Here is a 5,906-nt window from a genome sequence, read left to right on the forward strand (position 1 = left end):
CCCAAACAGGCAAGTTCTGTTGACCTTATAAGGAGCCCCAATCACTACTCTTGATCTGGGTAACTGCGGCACATTCAGGCTAAGACCTTATGAGCCTGAGCCACTTCGGTGTTTTAAGTGGCAAAGATACGGCCACCACCAGGCTAGCTGCAAGGCCAAGCCTAAATGTGGTGTCTGTAGAAAGGCACACAAGGTATGCTTTAAGGCACACAAGGAAGGGCAAAGGGACACCAAATGTCCCAACTGTGCCAAGAGGCATGACTCCTGGAGCCTGGCTTTTTTCTGCCAGGAAAGAGGTGGCTTCAGGCAAAAGAGGTTGCTAAAAAGCGACCAGACTGTTCCTGCTCCCCCAGGCACCCATGTCTGGGGACAGAACAAAAGAGAAAAGGCTTCCCAACCTCCTAAGAGGAAGGAAGCTCCTCCACAGCCGACACTAAATATCTCCAATAAAAAGGAGTTTCCAATCATTTCAAAAGTGCAGAAAAAGAACCACAGGAATAAAGGTTCAAAGAGCACTGCAAAAGTCTCCCCAAGAGACGATAATCTCCTCTTTGACGAGGAAGATATGACTCCTGTTGACTGCTGTTGTCACTGCAGTAACGGCAGCTTTGGGGAGGTCAAGTGAGGAGGTGGAGAAGGCAGTCACGGTCGCCATGACGGCAATGACCCAGACTGTTACAGTCCTGAAAGGGAGGAAGCTGAGCACTATCATACAATCTAAGCATACTACACTGAAACATCTATGTCTTTAATACCAAGAATGCCATCCTCCACGCAATAATGCGATCAAGGAACACTGACATTGTCATGCTCCAGGAGACATTAATAGAGGGGACTGTTCACTTCTCAGGGTAACATGTCTTCATGCTGCCAAGCACAGCTGGCAAAAGAGGCAACAATCCCTTGCTCCGCAATAGCCGATGCACCAAACTGTGGAGAGGATGTTGAATCTCTTGCAGTTGAAATTCGCCTGGCTGGGGGCCCCCTCAAGCTGTACATTGTATACAGCAAGCCAGGCTGTAGGAGCTTAGACATCAGCCAGGTCTGTGCTACTGCAGCACAAGACCGAGTGATCATAGGGGGAGACTTCAATGCACACCACCCTGAGACTTTCCCTGAGATCGCTCTTCTCAATAGCCAACGCATGTCAGAGGAGAGGTCCTAGACCTCACCTTGACCACTACTGCTATGGTGGAGAGAATTAGATGATGTGTCCATGAGACTGTCACAAGTGACCATTATGGCACTGTTACTACCCTCACGGATGCTGGCCCAGCCCAAATGCCACAAGCAAATCCAAGATGGAAAACAGACAAGGCTAACTGGCAAACCCTTCAGAATGCCTTGGCCCACTGTCTTACAAGCAATGAACCCCCACAGAGTGGAAACGTGGAAGTGCTTGAAGCCAAACTTAGTGCCATAAATCAAGCAGCCTCACAGACTATACCTAAAACTCGGCCATGGTCCAGGAGTTACAAAGACGCCTGGTACTTTAATGACGAGATTAAGGAAGTCAACCACAGAGTTGTTGTCAGGGCAAAGACCCTGAAAACCTAGCCCTCCTAAGGGGAGCAGCCAGGGATGCCAAGAAAACTGCCAACAGAGTCAGGCAGGAAAAGTGGCTGGAATGGTGTGAGTCTTTTGACCACCGAATCACTCTTACAGAGCTGTGGCAACAGGTCAAGTTAGCTACTAGCCACTCAGCTCCGAGGTCCACACACCATGACCCTTAATCAGAAATTCTCTGTGAGAACAAGCAGCAACAGTCTGCCAGCTGAACTGAGGGCAAACCAATAACGCCTACACCCAGGCAGACTTGCTCATATCAGAGAAAGGGCAGCCAAACCTGATAACTCAGATGTTTTCTTCTCTCTGAGGGAACTAAAACAAACCTACAGAAACAGTCCCAGGTTCTGATGGAATCTCATTTTCCACCTAGGACTGACAGGTGAGCTTGCATTCCTGCAACTCATCAACAAGTTCTGGGAAACTTCCACTCTACCCCAGAGCTGGAAGAGGCTATCATAGTTCCCATCCCAAAACCAAAGTGGCCAGGGAAGTACCGCCCCATCTCTCTCCTCAACTGTCTGAGCAAGACGGCCGAGAGAATGGTACTAAACTGACTTCAGTGGAAAATGTGCCACACTCTTAAGCACAATCAGTGCTGTAACTTCTGTGGTAGTATTCCTAGACCTGGAGAAGGCTCTTGAATCTGCAAGTCCTCTTGCTATTTAGAAGCCCCTGATCCAGAAGGGAATCAGAGGAAAGCTCTTAGCTTGGACAGGTGACTATTTCAGGAACAGAACAGCCAAAATCAGATTCCAAGGTCACCTATCACAGCACATGCCACTAGAAATGGAACACCACAGTGTGGGGTCCTCAGTCCAGTCCTTTTCGACACCCTAATGTCCCGCATCCTCAACATACACCTCCTAGTGGGGTGCAAGATCATCTCCTATGCAGACGATCTCACAATCATCTCCACTGGACCTTGTATCTGAGGAGTGCTGTAAGACAGGGCTAAAGATCTTTGCAGCCAAATCCAAAGCCATGGCTCTGAGACAAAATGTTCAAGGCAAAAGTCTGAGAATCCAGGGAATGGACTTAGAATGGGTCCAGGTCTTCCAATACCTTGGGGTAATGATTGACTGGACCCTCTCCTTTAAAAGGGAGGTCCTGAACTTGGTTGATTGAACCAAAGCAAGACTGTCTGTCATGAGATCAATGACTGGGAGACACACAGAAGCTAGACATAAAGTACTAAGATCATTCTATGTACATGCCATCCATCCCATTGTGCACTATGTTTCTGTCTGCCTGATTGCCGCAAAGCCAAGATTAAGTGAAAAATTGTAGACAGTTCAAAATGAAGCTGCCAGCATCATTCTGGGTGCCCTGAAGTGGACGAAGGCCCTCAACTTCCTCATGGAGGCAAACCTTCTCCCCCTAGATTCACGAGTTGATCTAATGGCAGCTCAGTTTCTTTCAAAGGTCATCCAAGCTCCCAGGAACACAAACATGAGACAAAAAATATTCAGACACCTAAAACAAGACCACAAGCTGTTTGCAAACAACTCCTGGCTGTCTAACACAGCCAGGGTGTTGTCAAAGAACAACTACTTGCCAAGGACATGGACTCCCCCCACCCCGACTTTATTGAAGCCCCACCGTGGGCATATACCTTGATCGAGTTATGAGCTTGTCAAGAGGAAAGAATCGATACACCATGCCTAGTCAAAAGGCAGAAGCTGAGAGGGTCATTGAAACTACCACTCCTCTGGGTAATGTAACCTACCTCACGGATGGATCAGTCGATCCCTTAAACCACACTGCAGGTGTTGGCTTTGCAGCAAGGTATGCCACACAATCCATGAGGGTAACAGACAAAGCCTCCTCACTACAGGCAGAGGCAATTGCCCCAGCCCCCGCATCCCTGAGGGAAGGACATGTGATCATACATACAGACTCCAGGGCAACCATTGACTGTCTATAGCAAAGCTCACCCAAAGACAACATCTACTTCCTGACCGCTGTCCTTACCATAGCACAGAGAATTCTTGCTCAAGGTAGATTGATTGATTATTTAAAATTATCTGCCGCGTCAACAGCTAAGGTCATTAGCGGCGAATACCTTGTTAACTAGAAATATTAAAATGTTTAACACTTTAAAAATCTATCAGTAAATATCTTACAAATAATAAATAGATTAAAAATCAAAGCATAAATATTATGCTCTAAGTGCATAAAATTATTGCATAAACATTATGCATTATTAAATTTCATTGAAAATATTAGTCTCCCTAAGGAAATTAATAAGACCCTCTATGTCACAATCTTCCCCCATTATATTTTTCAGTGTATATGGGGGAGACAAGTACATACGTCTTTGGTCTGAGAATGTTGCACATCTTTCCACTACATGTGCGATCGTTAATGGCTCTTGGCATCCTTCACAAGGTGCTTCATTTTTAGCCATCATTGGCCCATGAGTCAGTCTTTGTGCCCGATTCTTAGTCTTGTTAATACAACTTCCACTTTTCGGTTGGGATGGATGCTAGTCGCCCAACTGCCAAAGTCATCTCTAATGTCTCGCAGTTTGTTTCTGGAGGTATGCCTCCATTGTTCCCTCCATTTATCACAAAGACAACTTCTGATGCTGGCTTTCAGGTTGGTGTCTGGGAGAGGAAAACGAGCATCACAAGGCTGAGTGGCAGCTGCCTTGGCCTTCTGATCAGCTTGCTCATTCCCACTGATACCAACATGCGCTGGCACCTAACATAGAGTTATCTTTTTACGTGTTGACATAAGTGCAAGCCAATCTTGAACCTCCCTCACTACTGGATGTGATGAGTTTAAGCTCTTGATTGCTTGCATGGCACTACGAGAGTCACAATATATCACAAGAGAATGGTTCGTAAGATCTCTAGTCATCTTAACTGCTGTAAGGATGGCATGTAACTCTGCAGTGAAGATCGAGGCTGCTAGAGAAAGACTGCCAGATGCAGTCTTCCTTCTGCTCACTGCTGCAAAACCCACGCCATTTTCAGATTTCGAACCATCTGTATAAATTGCATCTGATCCCTGGTATTTAGAAATGTGCTGAAGAAATTTCTCTCGGACTTCTGCTTCGGATCTCTCCCCTTTCCCAATTCCGACTAAATCCAGCTCGACTTGATTAGTCCAAGGCGGAAATTGGGGAATTCCAGCAGCCAGAACCTTAGAGAGATTTAAATTAAGATCTTCCACAAGATTCCTCATTCTCCTAGCATAGGATTGGCTATCTTCAAGGGGGTTGAAAACCAATCTGGATGTAGGAGATCCTGGAATCCTTTGTAGTCTCGTGTAGTAAATCAGGTTCATGTATTCTCGGTGTAATGAAAGAGGTGGTTCTCCACTCTCAGCATACAGGGACTCCACAGGTAAAGACCTGAAAGCCCCAGTACAGATTCTGAGAGCTTCATTATGAACCGAGTCTAACATCCGTAGAACAGTGGGAGTTGCAGATGAATAAGCTTCACATCCATAATCAAGCTTACTACGAATAAGTGCTCGGTAAAGCCGTAGAAGCGTTGTGCGGTCTGCACCCCAAGATAGATGTGAAAGAACCCACAAAATACTAAGTGCTTTTGTAGCCTTTACTTTCAATTGTTTGATGTGAGGCACCCATGTAAGCCTTGAGTCAAAAATTAGACCCAAGTACTTCACCTCTTGGACAAATTGCAGTGGGTTTGCTCTTAAATAGAGGGAAGGATGGAATTGTCCTCGTTTGTGGAAATGCATAGCCATGGTCTTGCTTGGGGAAAATTTGAACCCATGATATGTTGTCCACTGTACAACCTGATTTATTGCAGCCTGCATGTGTCCTTGCACATCCTGTAAGCTTCCTCCTGAGCAGTACAGTGTAAAGTCATCCACGTACAGACAGAACTTGGAACAACCTTTACAATGTTATTTATAGCAATGGCAAACAGGGTCACACTTAAGACACTCCCTTGTGGGACCCCTTCCAGCTGATCTTCCAGGTTAGAGAAACTGTTTCCCACCCGAACTCTAAATTTCCTGTTAGCAAGAAAGTTTTGTATGAAGGTAGGTAATGCTCCTCTTAACCCTTTGCCAACGGGCATGGCATGTACGTACATGCCATGCCCACTGTGAGTTTATTTGTTTAATTGTTTTTACCTAGATGGCTACACTTGTACTAAGTCACCAATGAGCCAGTTACGAGTACTGCCTGTCTCACCCGTTCATCCTTTTCGTTGATTTACGAAAATATTTTACGTTATCTTATTTTGCTGTTACTAATGTTATAACATCATATTAATTCTAATGTTTACAATAAAAATAACAACATCGATATTCATAGCATAAACAATTCGTTTTTCCCACCAATACAAGGAAAGGTGAAA

This window comes from Penaeus monodon, chromosome 10 (assembly GCF_015228065.2).
Source record: "Penaeus monodon isolate SGIC_2016 chromosome 10, NSTDA_Pmon_1, whole genome shotgun sequence".
In the NCBI taxonomy this organism is placed as follows: domain Eukaryota; kingdom Metazoa; phylum Arthropoda; class Malacostraca; order Decapoda; family Penaeidae; genus Penaeus; species Penaeus monodon.